Source organism: Dermacentor andersoni, chromosome 4 (genome assembly GCF_023375885.2).
Source record: "Dermacentor andersoni chromosome 4, qqDerAnde1_hic_scaffold, whole genome shotgun sequence".
NCBI classification, from domain to species: domain Eukaryota; kingdom Metazoa; phylum Arthropoda; class Arachnida; order Ixodida; family Ixodidae; genus Dermacentor; species Dermacentor andersoni.
In genome coordinates, this window is record NC_092817.1 from 43,392,378 (window position 1) to 43,410,864 (window position 18,487).

At 49.2% G+C, this 18,487-nt stretch overlaps 1 protein-coding gene and 1 long non-coding RNA gene across 2 annotated transcripts in view; one reads left to right on the plus strand and one right to left on the minus strand.

The window, feature by feature from the left end:
- LOC129386175 (uncharacterized) overlaps nt 1-18,487 on the minus strand; it is a 33,772-nt gene that overhangs the window by 4,918 nt on the left and 10,367 nt on the right. The window contains exons 2-4 of the long non-coding RNA XR_011893831.1: nt 13,239-13,387; nt 4,286-4,395; nt 944-1,042 (exon numbers count right to left, since the gene is read on the minus strand). This is a non-coding gene — a long non-coding RNA (uncharacterized lncRNA). The remainder of the gene's footprint in view (nt 1-943; nt 1,043-4,285; nt 4,396-13,238; nt 13,388-18,487) is intronic.
- Nucleotides 1-18,487, plus strand: part of LOC126536716 (uncharacterized) — a 127,297-nt gene that overhangs the window by 4,350 nt on the left and 104,460 nt on the right. The gene's annotated exons all lie outside the window — the stretch shown is intronic.

The following is an 18,487-nucleotide window of genomic DNA, read 5'->3' on the forward strand; positions in this document are numbered from 1 at the left end:
GCTTTTCTGTATTATTGGTTATATTTTGTTCCCCCCTACGTAATGACTTTATGGCGATGTAGGTACTCTGTAACTAAATAAATAAATCTTAGTTGAAAAAATATAATTGGCACATGTGCTGCTGACGCAGTGGCTATTGCGTAAGTACAGTTGATCCCGAAATCGAACTCCGCTGTTGAACGCAGACACCTTGTGTCTGTCGTTCTTTTAGTATTCTTGTCCCCTTGTAGCGCTATACACTTGATCCCGATACAGTAAGAGTGCCGAACAAGCCCACATTGCCACTTCCTTTATAGATTCCCCTGCGTGGTGTTGAAGCACTAGCTGACCCTACAGTGCAATGACAACTAATAAACTTTTTGGTTGCGTCCGTCAAGCTGGCGGAATCTCGATCTAAAACACCGTGGCGCTACCTGCCTCTTCGACTTGTTGTGCGATGAACTCGACGTAGAGACGCATGCATAAGTCCCAGCTTGAATTCGCCGTTTCTTCATCGTGAACTAGTGCTCATGCCACAGCCCTAAGCTTAAGTGTTTGGAAAAGCTATTTTAAGCCATGGTGTAAGTGTTACTTGTACATATAGCTACATTCCTTTCTTCTATATAAATTGTTCTGCTTCCACTTGCGCGCACATGATTTATAAATGTCGCTCAATAATTGGTCGCGTCGTCGAATGGGGCGGTATGCTAGTTTCCCGCAATATTTATCCAGCCCACAGTATTACCTAAAACTTGTCTATGCAGACTTAATTTGTACTATAGTCTAGAAAGACGTTAATGCACCGTTATATGCTGTCTAGACTTGAAACTACGAGAGAAGCAACGAAGCGGCACAGTGCGGTCCGTGCTATAAGCACCACATGACGAAAACAATGGCAGTGCATTTTTTAACACTACGCAAAAAAAAAAGAGAACAGAAACATTTAGCCAACTTTTATACATACCTGCATCTCCACGTGCACTTAATATACGGAAAATTGAGCAAGAAGTGTAATCTGAGTATAATAACTTATAACACATTCGAGGCAACGCATCTTGAACACCTGTAAAAAAATACTTCACGTCAACGAACGACGCCTACCGAAATGGGCAACGCGCGGCAAGGAAGCGACGAGAGTGACGTGACATGAATAAACACCGTGTGGCAGTTTATACAACAAATCTCTGTTATGATTTAAAGCAGTCCTGACGCCTCCTTTAACCTAATTTTTCTAATTTCTCTAGCAAGACGAGGCAAAGGCCTCGCCTTAGACATAGGGCCTGGTCGGCTTGAATACAATCGTAGTCTGATGTATATTCTGCCCAAGAGTCCAGAGAATAGATTGGTAGACTGCGCAACACAGAAAAATATCAGCAAAAAGAAATAAGCAATCGGGTGAGCCTATACGCTTTCGCAACGGAAAAGTATGTGCCCTCAGCTGTCGTTTCACTGCTATTTTCCTCCGCTTTTAAATAACTAAGCAGCTACCCCTCATCACCCCCCCCCCCCTTTTTTTTTTCTGTGCTCGATGTCTATCGTTTCGTGCAAAGCATGAACGCACTCCGTCAGGAGGTATTGGCACTCCCTCAGGAGGCTTACGGAGCGCACCAACCGAACAATTGTAAACATGCTCTCCATGTATGTTTCATCCGACCACAAGAACTTGGATGACGTACTGCCTTTTATCACGTACGCGTTCAACACCGCCGAGCACGAGACTACTTATACAATCGACAATGTTTTCCCTCTCTGTAGTCACGAAAACCCCACTGTCAGCGAGACACTCTGCCTTGCCAAAGAAGCTCGTCATATTGCTCGCTTGCGCACTTTGGCATCGCAGGACAAATCAAAAGCACGCTACGACATTCGCCACCATCCGGTAACCTATCGCCCTGGTGATTTAGTCTGGCAGTGGACTCCAGTACGGAAACGCGTGTTATGCCGAAAGCGTTTGGCCATCTACGATGGACCGTTTGTTATGATTAACAGTCCCACGGAAGTCACCTATAACATAGCTCGCCTCACGGCGAGTGGTAGGGGAGCTGCCAAGGCCCAAGTGGTCCATGTCGCCAGCATGAAATTGTTCACTTCAAGACAAATGAATTGGCTCGCCCGGCGGGCTAGTTGGTTGGTCATTATCATTTGAATGGTAGCGCACGTGTTGACCCATGCACGAAGACTAAACTGCAAAAAACACGAGCGCCGAACCACATCTTACGGCTCGCTAAACACGTTGAGGCACTTCGATGTCAACCCTATGTACCAAACCCTTGTGGCGTGACCTGCTTCTTCGATTGGGCCAAAGACTACGGGAGAAGAGTCCCACGAGGCGAAAACCTTGTCCACTGCATCGGTGACATCGAACTGCACGAACGGGGGGCAGCTAGTCTTAAGTTGCGGTTCAGCACGCTTATTTGTGCTATTTAACGTTTGCCTACATGTCTCACCAAGTGCGCTGCTTTTGACGATGAACACAGTTAATTCGGCCAACCGAAATTTCCAGTCGCGAGGAAGAGACAGGTCTGCACGTGCTCGACGGCGCAGGCTTCGCCAACTCTGCAGCTTGTCTTGTCACGTCTCTACCGCTTTCGCTTGCGATCTCCGAGTCGCAGAGCCTACTGGTTACACTCTCGCAAGAAGGATGGCGTTGACTCGACGGTGATGTAAAACGTAAATGGCTTGCTTAGGCCCGCCGCCATTTTTTTCTTCTGAAAAATTCTACAGCAAGCTCTCATTTTGCAAGTGTTCTTTAGCCTAGCGCGTTGGTAGCATGTCGGCGAGTGAACAAGTGCTGCCGCAGCGCATCTGCTCGCCCGAAGCACGCGCGGCCATCTGCTTCTTGAAGAAAACTTCGGCGCTCTTCTTTCTCCTCTTGTCTTCCATCGCAATCTTGCCGTCTGTTCTTTCAGATATATATAGGCACGTGTTCTCATCTCGTTCAGGTGACAAATGCCAGCATTTCCCCATTGTCACTGCCCTATACGTCTGCCTAAGCAGAATAAGCAGAATAAGCAGAAGAATAATAAGAAAAAAGACGCAGAAGTAACAACAGGGCTCATTCAGCCACGGGACATGACGTGACCTTATAGCGTGTGATTCCCAACTGCATTCATACTGCCAACATTTGTTTCCTCAAGTTCTTACTTGAGATCTCTAATCTCGGTATCGCCCAATAAGGTGATTCCGGTGTACTACCTAAAAAGGCAAAAAAAAAAAAAAACCCCAATGTACTCCAACCCCAACCCCAAGTACGCTCACATGCAAGCGCTTGTCTTTCCCGCCATGATGGTAACATGTGAATTCATTCGACCCAATGACCGGAATTTAATCGTGATATTTGTCTAGGCTCCATTAACGTTGAAACAGAGCCCGTATTTTGTAATTCTCAATTTTGATTTTCCATGTTTTCGTTATCATGCATCGCGCCGAGTCACCGATACCAGCAGGGGCGGAGGCATACGAAACACATCCGAGCCTCACAGGAATGATGAAAAGAATAAAGATGAAATTATTTGTTAAAAAATATGTCCCTACATGAAATCTAGCACTGAAACGTCTGCTTTGTATATCGCATCTTCCCCAACCACCTGTTCATGGAACTTACACACACCTCGAAATCGCGGCTGCCACGTAACAGTAAAATCTAATAAGAAACCACTGAATCCACCATATAAGAAAAATAAATAAATTTCAATTCTAGAGCACAGTTATCATTGTGATTAGAACTGCTTAACACAAACTTCAAAACCAGACGTGTTAAAGCTGAAAGGGCTGAAAGCTGAAGTTGTTCATGCATATGTCCCCAAGAACCAAAACTAGTACTGTGCTCAAAATTTTCAGATTAGGACGGTGTGATTATAAGGCTGACTTGTGATCAAGTTAGGTGCGTAATAGGCAATGATCAAATTTGCTTTCGTTAATTATTAGCTCGAGCCATCTCGAGGTTTCAAAGAGGCGCTACTTCTTACGTATGAACATGTCAGATTTGAATCCACGCATCCACGCACCATGACTGAAAGACAAGTTCGATGTTGCATAACTCATTGCTCCCGACAATACAAAATAGTCAGTAGTTTGCTTGAATAACCTGACCAAAGAAATGAGTCTCGTTATCGCCACTCGGTGCTGCCTATGTTGTCGGCTTTCCGGAAAATGTGTCATGAAGGCAAAAGCGACACAGAGAGAGACAAAACATTGTTTGAAACCACACAGCCAAGCAGTATAACACATTGATGCAATGTACGAAACCTCCAACCACTCTATTTTGCAAGGAACAAGTAAAAAAGTAAGAAAGTAAGACACCTACTTTGATCTGTGGTCACGTTGATACAGTTTGGCTTCTCCCGATGCTGTTGGGGCCTTGACATATTGGTGTAATCAGTCGAATAGAAAATTCCGTCGTAATGAAACGAGCCCCTGCGATAAGTGACAGTTCCCGAATTCCCGTTAAACAGTGATGAGTACGCATATTTTACCACTGTATATTTCCTTTTTTTTAATTTGAACACATTTCTTAAGAATGACTTGTGGCAGGTAATTCAATTCCGCCTGCACAGGTAGATCGTGTTAAAAGGCATGCATTACCTAATTATTGCACGAGAAAATGCAAAGTTCAGTTAGCTAACTGACAAAATTTGTGGAAGTACCGATGTAAGATTATGCCTTAGGGCAAGTCTTCATCGCAATAAAAAAGAATTTAGCGATTACTGAACTGATCCTGGACTGTGATGAAGTCATATATATATATATATAGCCGTAACACTTATGCCAATGTTGAAATATTCGTCAATAAAATATCCCAAGAACTTTTTGACGTTTCAGTTTTGCTCCACACAGCGGTGCCTGTTAAAGAAATTTTTGCCTCATTCTTAAGCTGCAAGTGACTGCCTCGCATCTGCGAAAGAACTGCTCAATAGCTGAGAGGTTTGACTTCCCTTATCCTCATCTTACATTCATAAATTTAACGTTGTCGAAAAAAGCCAGTGACATACGGCATTTCTTGCCACGTTTTTCAAACGGCAATAGATAAATAAGTCGTTAAGGACACTGGGGAATTCTAGCTGCAAAATCAGTGTATCGCGCAGCACAGTTTTAGTATGGATAGCTCCAAATCGGTGCTCTACTTAACGGACTTGATCTTGTTAGTGCAGGGTCCCTGAAAGGGTTTTAGTCGTACCTAAGAGTACCATCTAGACATAGAGCATATCTCTGAAGGGATGACCAAGGCTCGATCGGCACTCACGAACCAACTCTCTATGACGCGCACCTCTTCCGGTTGTAGGAGAGATGATGCCACTTCACCTCTGGGCTGAACGCCTTGCTGTGACCGCGTGCGCGCCTAAGGACATCGTTAGCCCGAACCGGAGGTAGTTATCGCAGGTCGCCGCACACTATGATGCCGAGACCACCGAACGGCTCGTCGTACTTATACGTGATGTGTACGTCGTTCGCCTATATAGCTGTATCCCCTAAAAGCTCATACCCCCTTAAGCAAGGGCTCACACCCCCCGTAAACGCAGCCCCATATGATGATAATTTCTGCACACGCACATCCCGAAACGCTGGAAACGAGCCTAAGATAGCTCTGCTGTAACACTAGACCAAGTGTTTGGTATCATGCCAGTTAGAAGAATACCGTAGAAGACAACAAATTAGCATTTCATTTATTATTTATTTATTTGTACTACTGTGGTTCAAACATGGGCCATAGCAGGAGGCTGTTACGTTTCGCCTACAACGCGCGGTAATGCCGGCGCGGATGCAACGGACGCCGGGGCTTCGTTCAAAGCGGCGGACATTTTGGCACGTGCGACGCCGCCGCAACGCCTCCCCGCCAAGCGTGTCCAGGCGTGTTTCAGTGCCACGTGTCTTCGTGTGTGCGTGTGTGTGTGTGTGCCCTCGCTTGTCAAAGCGCGGCAGCCGGGGAGCGGAGTTCCCCAAATGAGGAGCCAGGAGGTCTCTCGGCTCGACCGTGCGCGCCGTCGTGTGGGCGGGTTGGCGATGCGTCACTGCACTCGGTTCACCATGTCTCTCGGCTCAACCTGTCTCTCGGCTCGACCGTGCGCGCCGTCGTGGGCTCTTGCTCCGCCGTCGCGTGGGCTCTTCCCGTGACCTTCCCTTTTGGACCGCGACGCCGAGGGTATAAGAGCAGCTGCCCCCGGACGCCAAGAGAGAGGCTCCGATTTGTACTGTTGAGTTACGTGCTCTCCCGTCTCTCCACTTCGGTCGAACTGACCGGCCGCTCTTTTGCTATGTTAGAATAAACAAGTTGTTCTGTTACCAGTCTTCTCTTGCTTTGCCGGGACCTTCAGATGCTTCCAGTGCCCCAGGCCGCCAGGCCAACGCTACCCTTGGGGCTTGCGACCCATTGGCAATAACGGGCGTCAGCACCGAGACTACAACAACTGATTGCCAGCGGTGAGATCGCGACAACGGAGGCCAGCAGCGAAGAGATGCGGTTGAATGTATGCTGAGCAGCACAACGACCATCCGGGAGCAGCGCAACGAGCCCTGTGTGATGACTGGTTGCCTGCAGCGGAACGACTGCGCTGAAGTCTTGGCTGCAAGGTTTGGTGAGTGCGGGACTTTCTTCTTCTGAGTTTTGCCAGGCTTTTGTTAGTGTTAGAAACAGAGCTGGTAATTGTGGTTGTCGTTGCTACCGGGTTAGTTTGCGGCAAGACAATAGTAGGCAGTAGAGAAAGCAGCATTCAGAGCAGCCATGGATTTGAAGTCGTTGCGCAAACCGATATTGCTGGAGCTTGCAAGAGAGTTGGGTCTGGATGTCTCAGACAAACTCAGAAAACCAGAACTGCTAAGGGCTATTCTTGAGTTAGAAGCTGAGGATGACGAGCTGTCGGAATGCCTTGAGACCATTGAGGAGAGGGAGCGTGAACTTAAAGAGCAAAAAGAGAAACAGGAGCGCGAACTAAAAGAACAAAAAGAGAAAGAAAAAGAAGAGCGCGACCGTCAACACGCTTTGGAAATGAAGCGTCTCGAGGTAGAGATGGAACGCGCTCGTAATGGAAGTCAGGCACACGGTGCAGGAGAACGAGTATTGTTCAAAATGACTGACCTGATGCGGCCGTTTAAGCTTGGAGAGGACATTGGTTTGTTCCTGGTTAACTTTGAGCGAACGTGCGAGAAGCAGGGGTTCTCTCGGGAAACGTGGCCACAGCGCTTGCTCACTTTGCTACCCGGCGAGGCGGCCGACGTAGTCGCTCGCTTGGAGAGAGAGGAGGCAGAGGATTTCGACAAAGTGAAATCGAGTCTGCTAAAAAAGTACAGGCTGTCAGCGGAGGCGTTCCGTCGGAAGTTTCGGGAAAACGAGAAAGGCAGAAGTGAGTCATATACAGAGTTTGCCTACAGGCTTATGTCAAACATGCAGGAGTGGCTCAAAGAAGAGAAAGCGTTTGGTGACCACGAGAAAGTTCTGCAGTGTTTCGGGCTAGAACAGTTTTATAGTCGGTTACCTGAGAACGTGCGGTACTGGGTCTTGGATAGGCCAGACGTTAGTACGGTGGCTAGAGCCGCTGAGTTAGCCGAGGAGTTTGTGACGCGTCGGGCTCGCGGAGCTAAGGACGGTCAAAAGGGTGAATTTGGCTCCAAGTTTGAGAGGCCGAAGTTCACACCCATGAGAGCAAAGGGGGATACACGTAGTGCGGATGCGAGTGAAAGCAGTCCGACCGAACGTAAGGAGACGGCGGCAACCGAAGCCGAACGCAGAAAGCGGTTCGAGACGAGGCAAGCGCGCGTTTGTTATACGTGCCAGAAGCCGGGTCACTTTTCGGCGCAGTGTCCAGAAACAAAAACACAAGTCGTGTTTTTGTCTATATGCAGCACTGACGAGAACATGAAGCTTCTCGAGCCTTACATGCGAGACCTCCTCGTGAACGGGAAAGAGTGCCGAGTGCTTCGCGATTCCGCAGCTACAATGGATGTAGTTCACCCCTCTTACGTAGAACCCGATATGTTCACGGGCGAGTGCGCATGGATCAAGCAAGCAGTGGAAGCTCATAGCGTGTGTCTGCCGGTAGCAAAAGTGCTTATTGAAGGACCTTTCGGAGCACTTGAGACGGAGGCCGCAGTGTCATCTATGCTGCCCCCCCAGTACCCGTACCTATTTTCGAACAGGTCCGATCACCTCCTGCGCGAGAAGGGGCTTTTGTTTGGTGAGGCTAGCGTTCAGGCCTTAACCAGATCGAAGGTTCGGGAGCTCGCTGCAAAGGCGGTAGTTGCGGGGCCAACGTTGTTGAACGATGAGAAAGGGTCAGAGGCGCAGCAAGCTGGTATTCAGAGCACGCCCGAACGGGATAAAATTGAGCCTGTAGCGTTAAAGGCACCAGATACTGGAGAGGAAATTCCCGACACGGGAAAGTTAGAAGAGCTGTCTCCAGATTTGCTCATCGCGCCTACGTCAGACGGACTTAACAGGTTGCTAAAAGTCAGCCGGTCGGCTTTGATAGCCGAGCAAAAGAAGGATGGCAGCCTAGAAAACATACGCTGCATTATCAAGGAAGGTATCGCCAAGAAAAATGCTCGCTTTGTGGAAAGAGGTGGGGTCCTGTACCGGAAGTATCTAGACCGCAGGGGAGTGGAGTTCGATCAGCTGATCGTGCCTCAATGCTATCGTCAGGATCTGTTGCGCTTGTCGCATGGGGGTTCGTGGTCCGGACACCTAGGAGTTAAGAAAACTAAGGACCGTCTCTTGCAAGAGTACTATTGGCCAGGGTGTTTTCGGGACGCAGACCACTTTGTGAAGACATGCGACACCTGTCAGCGGGTGGGCAAGCCAGGGGACAAATCGAGGGCGCCGTTGAAGTTGGTACCTATCATTACGGAGCCTTTTAGACGGTTCGTTATTGATACAGTGGGACCTCTGCCGGTAACAGCCACGGGGTACCGACACATTTTGACTGTGATCTGCCCAGCGACAAAGTTCCCTGAAGCAGTGCCGCTTAAAGAACTCAGCTCAGTTGAGATAGTCAATGCACTACTGTCCATAATTGCGCGAGTTGGTTTTCCTGCAGAAATCCAGTCAGATCAGGGCACAGTGTTTACTAGCGCTTTGACGACAGCCTTTCTCGAAAGGTGTGGGGTAAAGCTGTTACACAGCTCAGTGCACCACCCCCAGTCGAATTCCGTTGAGAAGCTCCACTCCGTCATGAAGCGCGTGTTGAGAGCATTGTGTTTTGAACATCAAACTGACTGGGAGCTGTGTCTGCCTGGAGTGATGTTTGCATTAAGAACCGCGCCGCATGCGGCTACGGGGTTTTCGCCAGCTGAGCTGGTGTACGGTCGCTCGCTGCGATCTCCGCTTCGCATGCTTCGAGAATCATGGGAAGGCAGGGGCGACGACCCAGTCGTGGTAGAGTACGTGCTTAAGCTCCTCGAACGCTTAAGAAGGGCACAGGAGTTGTCAGGTGAAGCAATGGCAGAGGCCCAGCAGAGGGCCAAGGTTTATTATGATCGGACAGCCAGGGCCCGTCGTTTTGAGGTGGGCGATGAGGTCATGATATTGCGCACATCGCTAAAGAACAAACTCGACGTGCAGTGGGAGGGCCCAGCACGGATTGTTCAAAAACTGTCGGACGTTAACTACGTGGTGAGTCTGCCAGGAAAGCGGAAAGCACAGCAAGTTTACCACTGTAATCTGCTCAAACCCTATAAGCAACGGGAAGCAGTGGTGTGCATGATGGTAAACGTGCCCGAAGAGCTTCCGGTCGAGCTTCCGGGACTAGGCTCAGTGACGAACAGGAAAGACACCGATCAAGTCATTAGTGACTTAATAAGTAAAGCATCGCTGTCGCCGGAGCAGAAAACCGAACTACACCAGCTCTTACAAGAGTTTCAAGGTCTGTTCTCTGAGAGGCCTGCTAGGACTTCTGTCCTTACTCATGACATAGAACTTACCTCCCCAGAGCCAGTACGATCCAAGGCGTACCGGGTGTCACCCCGCCAGAGCGATATTATGGAGGCTGAGGTAAAGAAAATGCTACAGCTCGGTGTTATTGAAGCGGGTGAGAGTGATTATACCTCCCCTTTGATTTTAGTTGAGGTACCGGGCAAGGAACCTCGTCCTTGCGTCGACTACCGCAGGCTTAATTCGATCACTAAGGATCAAATTTATCCGATCCCTAACATCGAGGAGCGCCTTGAGAGAGTGAGTAGCGCTCAGTTTATTTCCACCCTAGATCTTGTCAGGGGTTATTGGCAGGTTCCACTTACAGAAGAGGCTAGTAGGTATGCGGCGTTCATTTCACCAATGGGGACATTCCGTCCTAAAGTTTTGAGTTTTGGTTTGAAGAACGCGCCATACTGCTTTTCAAGCCTCATGGATAAAGTGTTGCGGGGACAGCAAGAATTCGCTTTACCGTATCTAGACGACGTAGCGATATTCTCCGCATCCTGGCCTGAGCATATGGCGCACTTGCGGGCAGTGCTAACCCGCCTGCGCGATGCGGGCTTGACAGTCAAGGCTCCCAAGTGCCAGTTAGCACAGGCCGAGGTTGTCTACCTCGGACACGTGATTGGTCGGGGTCGTCGCCGCCCCTCTGAAATAAAGGTGGCCGCTGTGCGAGACTTCCCGCAACCGCGCACGAAGACCGATATTCGGTCGTTCTTAGGTGTCGCCGGCTACTATCAGAGGTACATCCCCAGGTACTCTGATATCGCGGCTCCCCTAACGGATGCTCTAAGAAAGACAGAGCCGCAAACAGTCGTCTGGGACGAGACAAAGGAAAGAGCTTTTAGCGCCCTAAAGAGCGCCCTAACAAGCCAGCCTGTGCTACGATCGCCCGACTACACAAAAGGGTTCGTTGTTCAGTGTGATGCTAGTGAGCGAGGCATGGGCGTTGTACTGTGCCAACGGGAAAATGGAGAAGTAGAACACCCCGTCCTGTATGCTAGTCGTAAGCTGACCAGTCGTGAGCAGGCGTATAGCGCCACCGAGAAAGAGTGTGCGTGTATCGTGTGGGCCGTTCAGAAATTGTCATGTTACCTAGCCGGCTCGAGGTTTATCATTGAAACGGATCACTGCCCTCTCCAATGGCTGCAGACCATCTCTCCCAAAAATGGCCGCCTCCTGCGCTGGAGCCTCGCTTTGCAACAATATTCCTTTGAGGTGCGTTACAAAAAGGGGAGTCTCAACGGTAACGCCGATGGCTTAAGTCGAAGCCCCTAACGTGGGAATCAGCCTCAAAATTGCTTGTTACTGATGTTTTTCTTCCTGAGGCAGGATTTTTAACCTATTGCTTTTGTGTAGTGTTTCAAAGTGATGATGTGCTTTTTAGTGCAATTTTTCCGATTTGTGGACGCGTTCTGAGTGCTGCTAAACTACTGTAAGGAACTAGGCAGCAGCATAAAAGGGGAAAGAGCCTGGCAGGGCTTAGTGAGGGTTGTGCCGTGCTTGCTGACTGAGCGGTTGACTTTCGGCGTAGTTCTAACGCTTGCCGGAAACGAGAACAAAAATGTCAACTCTCCCGAAGTCACTTTGCAGTGTCCTGTGTGCACCTGAACGTGAGAACGAGGCCTTCTCTGTGCGCTGCGCTCAAGAAACGCCAAAGGACGCCCGACTTCGGTTATGAGCATCATCGAGCGACATCCCTCCGGACAGCGGATGCAGTCCCCTGACCATCGGGATCTCCTTCCCCCGGCGGGGCGGTCTGTTACGTTTCGCCTACAACGCGCGGTAATGCCGGCGCGGATGCAACGGACGCCGGGGCTTCGTTCAAAGCGGCGGACATTTTGGCACGTGCGACGCCGCCGCAACGCCTCCCCGCCAAGCGTGTCCAGGCGTGTTTCAGTGCCACGTGTCTTCGTGTGTGCGTGTGTGTGTGTGTGCCCTCGCTTGTCAAAGCGCGGCAGCCGGGGAGCGGAGTTCCCCAAATGAGGAGCCAGGAGGTCTCTCGGCTCGACCGTGCGCGCCGTCGTGTGGGCGGGTTGGCGATGCGTCACTGCACTCGGTTCACCATGTCTCTCGGCTCAACCTGTCTCTCGGCTCGACCGTGCGCGCCGTCGTGGGCTCTTGCTCCGCCGTCGCGTGGGCTCTTCCCGTGACCTTCCCTTTTGGACCGCGACGCCGAGGGTATAAGAGCAGCTGCCCCCGGACGCCAAGAGAGAGGCTCCGATTTGTACTGTTGAGTTACGTGCTCTCCCGTCTCTCCACTTCGGTCGAACTGACCGGCCGCTCTTTTGCTATGTTAGAATAAACAAGTTGTTCTGTTACCAGTCTTCTCTTGCTTTGCCGGGACCTTCAGATGCTTCCAGTGCCCCAGGCCGCCAGGCCAACGCTACCCTTGGGGCTTGCGACCCATTGGCAATAACGGGCGTCAGCACCGAGACTACAACAAGGCACAAAACAGTGTGGTAAGGGACAGTCAAATGCAATAAAACGAGGTGCGCAGCACTAACATTCAATGGATTTTAAAAACTCAACAAGTGGTGATTTGCGGACACAGTCAGGCAACAAATTCCAGTGGTCTATACTGTATGAAAAAAAAAAAACTGTACTTAAAGTCTGTACGAGTTTGATATGCTGAAATGATCAGGTAGTGGTGACGCCTTGTTATTGAAGGTTTTGAAAATTTGGCATAATCTAGGGAAGAGAAACCTGGCGAGTGTAGGGAAATGTACAATAATTTTAAGGGTTCAGTGTGGCGTCGGGAATGGAGTGAGGTCAGACACAGATGATTAAGACTGAACAAAGGTGAGCATTCTCTGTCTATCTTTTAAATATAAATCGTAGGGCTCTCGTTTGCACCTATTCTGATCTGTTGATTTTTTTTTTGTTTATATTGGCTCCAAAGAGAGGATGAGCACTCAAAGATCGGCGAACTAGAGTTTTATAGGTCAAAAGCTTTGTTTCGTTAGGAGCAGTGCGTAGCGCGTACGCTGAAGATAGCCAAGTTAGTCCTAAGTGCCTTCTTGCATGTTAAATCGATATGTCTGGACCAATACATGTAGTGACAAAACAGAATTCCTGAATACGTGTACTGTAATACTTTTTCCGAAGCAGAACCGTCAAATGAGTAGGTAAACTAGGAAGGGCATCCGCGTTTCGAAAAAACAACAACATATAAACAGTTCTACTGAAGTTGATGTTCATTTGCTACTTTCTGCGCCCATTGAGGAATTAAAAAAAGAAAAAGCAATTCTTAAGCATAACAAAATCGGCAGGAGATTGAATAGCATGATAAATTACACAATCCTCAGTATATAGACATATTTTTGGCATCTGGCCATTGGTTCGTAATAATACTTACTTTTTGCCATTCATGCAAAAGTTACTCGAGTAATTCATTCCTTCCGGCCACAGACTTTCTATCTTCAAATAAATACAGCTTCTGCCTACACTATGCTGGCTGAGAAAATTGAAACCATATATCCAATATATGTCAGAATTGTTGAATGCCTGAAAGTAAATTCACGAAGTTTAGGCGCCAAACGAATGCATTAGTGCCTTCGAGGAACAGTTTTCGCACTTACAGAGGTAAATTTCTTAAATGCAAACGGCAGATGCTGGTCGATTCAGAGTCCTAGCACTTCACACCGGATGAATTCACATTCTTATAGCGAACTCTCGCGCACGACAGACACAAACATATACGTTGACGGCCCAACGCTTATCCACTAAATTTCGCCTCAAGTCTGCATACCCTCGGGAAAGTTAAAAGCAGTCAAAAGCTATAGTCAGTGCTCGTACTTGTAACGCCGCAACCCAACCCGAGGTATTCCGCGTGATATGTATATACATATATATATATATATATATATATATATATATATATATATATATATATATATATATATATATATATATATATATATATATATATATACCACGATCACGAACCAGTACAAATGGCAGGGTGAGGTAAATAAAAAAATTGTGGGGTTTTACGTGTCAAAACAACTTTATGATTATGAGGCACGTCGTAGTGGAGGACTCCGGAAATTTTGACCACCTGGGGTTATATAACGTGCATCTAAATCTAAGTACACGGATGTTTTCGCATTTCGCCCCCATCGGAATGCGGCCGCCGTGGCCGGGATTCGATCCCGCGCCCTCGTGCTCAGCAGCCCAACACCATAGCCACTGAGAAACCACGGCGGGCGGTGAGGCGAATACAGCAGTGCAAAGATGAATTTAATGCATACAAAATAAGAAATTGCGCATAATAAACCAAACAATAATCTCAGACATATTGTGAGTACAGATGCAATAGAAGAATAAATTTCACTGCATGGTGTCTAATATTAAAGGCAGGCGATGGCTACAATATATTGCAATAAACGCCACATCCGCACCATGGCTAATATATATATATATATATATATATATATATATATATATATATATATATATGAAGTACAAGTGAGATGGACCGAATCCCCCGGTTTAAACAAAAAGTACAACAAATATTAGTTCATCAATAGCATATGAAAAGCGGTAAAGCGGCATGAACAAAATAGTACATAAAGTGTGAGTTCCACAACGTACAAAAAAAAGCGATCAAGGGCCGTAATCAATATTTTCATATTGTTAGTTCATTCAAGCGACACATGGCAAACGAAATCGCAGCGTTTCAACACGATACGAACACACGAACACAGCGAACAACACGATACAAACAAAAATAACCTTGCTCTCCACGCGTCTGCGCATGCGTGTCGTCACAAGTCAGCGCAACGTGGTATGCCGAAACTTCTGCCTCAAAAGCGCAACGTGGCGCAACGAGAATGAACAGCGGCCTCGGAACGTCCAAATCACAGCTTGAGGGTCGTGGGCAGTGTAGTTGCAAGTATAGAATCGGCGATATGTCTGATAGCGGCATCAACGCGAGAGATGCAACTTGTAGCAAGATAGAAATTTCTGGCCTCGGCGTGTTAAAAAAAAAAAAAAAAAATATGGGGTTTTGCGTGACCAAACCACTTTCTGATTATGAGGCACGCGGTAGTGGAGGACTCCAGAAATTTTGACCACCTGGGGTTCTTTAACGTGCACCTTTCGCCCCATCTAAATGCGGCCGCCGTGGCTGGGATTCGATCGCGGTTTGTTTAAGATGCCGGTTTAAGATGCCGGTTTAAGATGCCGCATTATTCCTGCCGTTGAATTCGAAGGAGTTTTTGTACGTGTAAAATTTTTTTCACGTCTACTGCATGGTGCTGTTTTTTTGTAGCATTCATATATATATATATATATATATGAATGCAGCTGACACCGATACTTGCACTGATGTATAAAACAGTTTCGACCTGCAGGTTGAAAAGAACTCTTTTTTTTTCTGAAATAATTGTGCATCCGAGCGATGCTCGCATTTCCAGTAATCCATACTTCGTTCATTCAACCTGGTGATGACGAGTGAATCGATTGAGCAAATTTGTTTTCTACCGCATCATAACACATCTCCGCTGAAAAAAAAGATGTTTACCTGCTGCAGAAAAAAAATTTTTTTTCATTCTTTTTTCTTCAGGGAAAAAATTATGTTATAAGAAAAGTTACATAAGCAAAGAATGATTAATAGTCAGAACAAGTGATTGCACTTATTGTCCAGTTGGGAATGTGCGTTATAACATCTGCTGATTGGTTGACACCTTAAAGGGCCCCTCTCCAGGCCCCACAGCAAATTTTGATTATACGCTGGAACTTTTTATGTGCCCTTTGAGGAGCGTTCAGCCGCAAGAATTTTTCAAATTGGTTCATTAATAGCCGAGATAGAAGTGTTTCAGTGCCGCAAACCTATGAGTTTAGGAGGTGAGCTTCACTGCCACACGAGACACTCTCTCCACTTGTTCCGTGTAGCCTCCGCAGCGAAATTCTTTCCCTGCGTTCTTATATATCGGATTGATTGATTGATTGATTGATTGATTGATTGAAAACTTTATTATTCCACCGAGCTGGGGTGCCGCCTCTTAACCTACACCTAGGGAAGGGGGGGGGGGGGGTGGAGGACGAATCAGTCTCCGCGTGTTGAGGACGGTGAGTCTTCACGGCCTCAACGGCCAAGCGGATTGCTCGACGCTGGTCGTCTTCAGCCTCGCCCTGGAGCAAGACCTCCCAGGCTTCTGTGCTGTCAATGTTTTCCTTGGCCCCTGGGGAGCCAGCACACTCGTATATTATATGGTCTAGCGTACCTTTTCGCTTAGAAATATTGCAGAGGGCGTCGTTATAGTCCCTCGCCTGTGTTAAATAGATCCAATGTGGTGATGTATAATTGTTTCCCTGGAGGCGCCGCCAAATGAGAGCGTCCTCCAGAGAGAGAGAGACCGATGCGGAGGCGGAAAGATTCTTCTTTCGGCTTTGTAATTTCCCTGTACGTGATGATGCTATATTTAATCCCTGGAACTGGCTGCTCTAGAGTTGCCCGGTGGTAGAGTGCTTGGGCGAGCTTCTTCATGGGCCGGAACCCAAATAAATTTACGTCCCTCCAAGGAGGGTTCTTGAGTAGAACTTGAAGGGACTCTTCCGAGATTCTCCCATTGCTAAAATTTCGGGTAGCTAATTTGTTATCGCATAATATTACTCCCGCTTTTGTATCCGCATAAACGAGCGCTACTGCAACCTCCTCGGCTGTACAGGCGTCCCTCGTGCACCTGGAGCACGCTGTCTTAAAGGGAAGCTGAAAGCTTTTCCAGAAAAAATGAGTGAGGAGCAGTACGTCGTGGTTTTCAACCCTCTGCATTCGAATATCGCATCGAAATTGAGCGAAAGTGTCACAATCCACTCCGGGTCGTGAACAAGGGAGGGCTTCTCAGCGTGGTGGTGCTGAAAGATTACTGACCGGCGAGCTGCCGTGCTCGTCGGTGTTTATTGTGGCTCGGGTGACCACTGTTGCCTGCCGAGCTTTAGCAGGCCACCGAGCTTGGCGGGCTAACCAAGATTAAGTCCGAGGGGCCGTCACCTACTTGCTACAACCGCTCACCCCCAGTTTGTTAAATAAAAAAAAACAAACGTCCAAGTTCACACTATGAGGCTCTGCCTCCACCCTAGCTGGGTCGACAGTGCCTGCTACCCAGGCGAGTAACGGTCTGGTGGCCTCCGCCGTCGAGTACTCCGCCTGGGCACCGGTGTTGACGGGTCGGGTGTGGCAACGCCGGGTGCTGCCTGAGCCAGCCTTGCTCCATCCAGGGGGTCCGTAGTGGTCGGCCTTGCGAGTGGTGCCGAGCTAGACACCGGTCCAACGGGTGCCGCACCACTGGCTACGGTTGCCGCCTCCGAGGTAGGTGGTACTCCGCTAGAAGCGACTGGTGCTGCCGCTAGTCCTCCTGCGGGCTGGAACTCAGTGGCAGTCGAGGGTGCTGGCCAGGTCCCGAGGCGAGGTCTGACATGGTGGGCGTGTCTGTGCCACATGGCCCCATCTGGCATGCGGACAAGCAGCGATGAGGCGCTGGCAGGAGACACCACCTGTCCGGCAGACCAGGGTGGGCCAGGACGGAAGTTCCTGGCGACAACTGGAGCTCCCGGCTCTGGCAAATGCCCGGGACGGCACCCTTGGTCAGCAGCCAGCTTCTGCGTCTCTGATTGAGCCTTGTGCAGCTTGCGCTTGCTGCGGGAGACCTCGCTCTTGAGCTGCCTGTTGCGGCTCTGCAGGCTCGTTATAATGTGCCGCATCTCCCGGTTGATTGGCTGAGCCTGCTCGCTGGACACCGACGACGCCTCAAACTCAGTGCGTAGATTCTCGTACTCTCGACGAATCTGCACGATGTTGTCCTCGAGGCGAATGACCTCCGAGCGAAGCTTCTTCTGGACAACGAGCTCCTCGCTTTCCATCTGCTCAATGTGGCGAAGGTGTGAGTTTTTGGCTGTCGACAGCAAGGAGCGACACTCGTCCAGCTGAGTCTTGAGTTGCATGCTCTCGTTGTACAGCACGGAGAACTGGCTCTGCAGGCCCTTGTACTCTGCCGTGCTCACCACCAGGCTCTTGGGCAGCGACCGCAGCTCTATCCGCAGCCGCTCCACCGTCTTCAGGGCCTCCTTGTGGTCAAGCTGGAGCTGCTCTAGCTCCAACAGCCGTGCCGATGCCAGCTCCCTCTGTTCCTCGAGCTGGCTCTGCAGGTCCTCCAAGCGCAGGGAGGCTGCTCCGCCACCACCGCCACAGCCCCCAAAATCCACATGTAGGCGGGACCAGGGTCTCTGTGGGAACGGCCAGGGGGTGCTTTCCACATTACGCGAGGCTCGCTGATGCACCTGGCAGATTTGGCAGCTCTGCATCACATGCAGGCTGGCTTCCGGGTACTCTGGCAGACGAATGCCCAGTACATGAATCCAGTTTCGGCCCAGCAGCGTCGGCGACGACCCCTTCGTTAAGTAAAGGGGAAGGGTTGCTTCCCTGTCGCCAAAACGAACGCTGACCTGTGCCTGACCCTGGACCTGGGAGAGTTGCCCGGAGGAGCTGCGCAGCATCACGCCCGAAGCCTCGACGGACACGCCGGGGAAAGTCCGCTTGAAGAGCTTCCCGGCCATTACAGACACGCTGGCCCCCGTGTCCAGCTCCATGGAAATGGGGTGCCC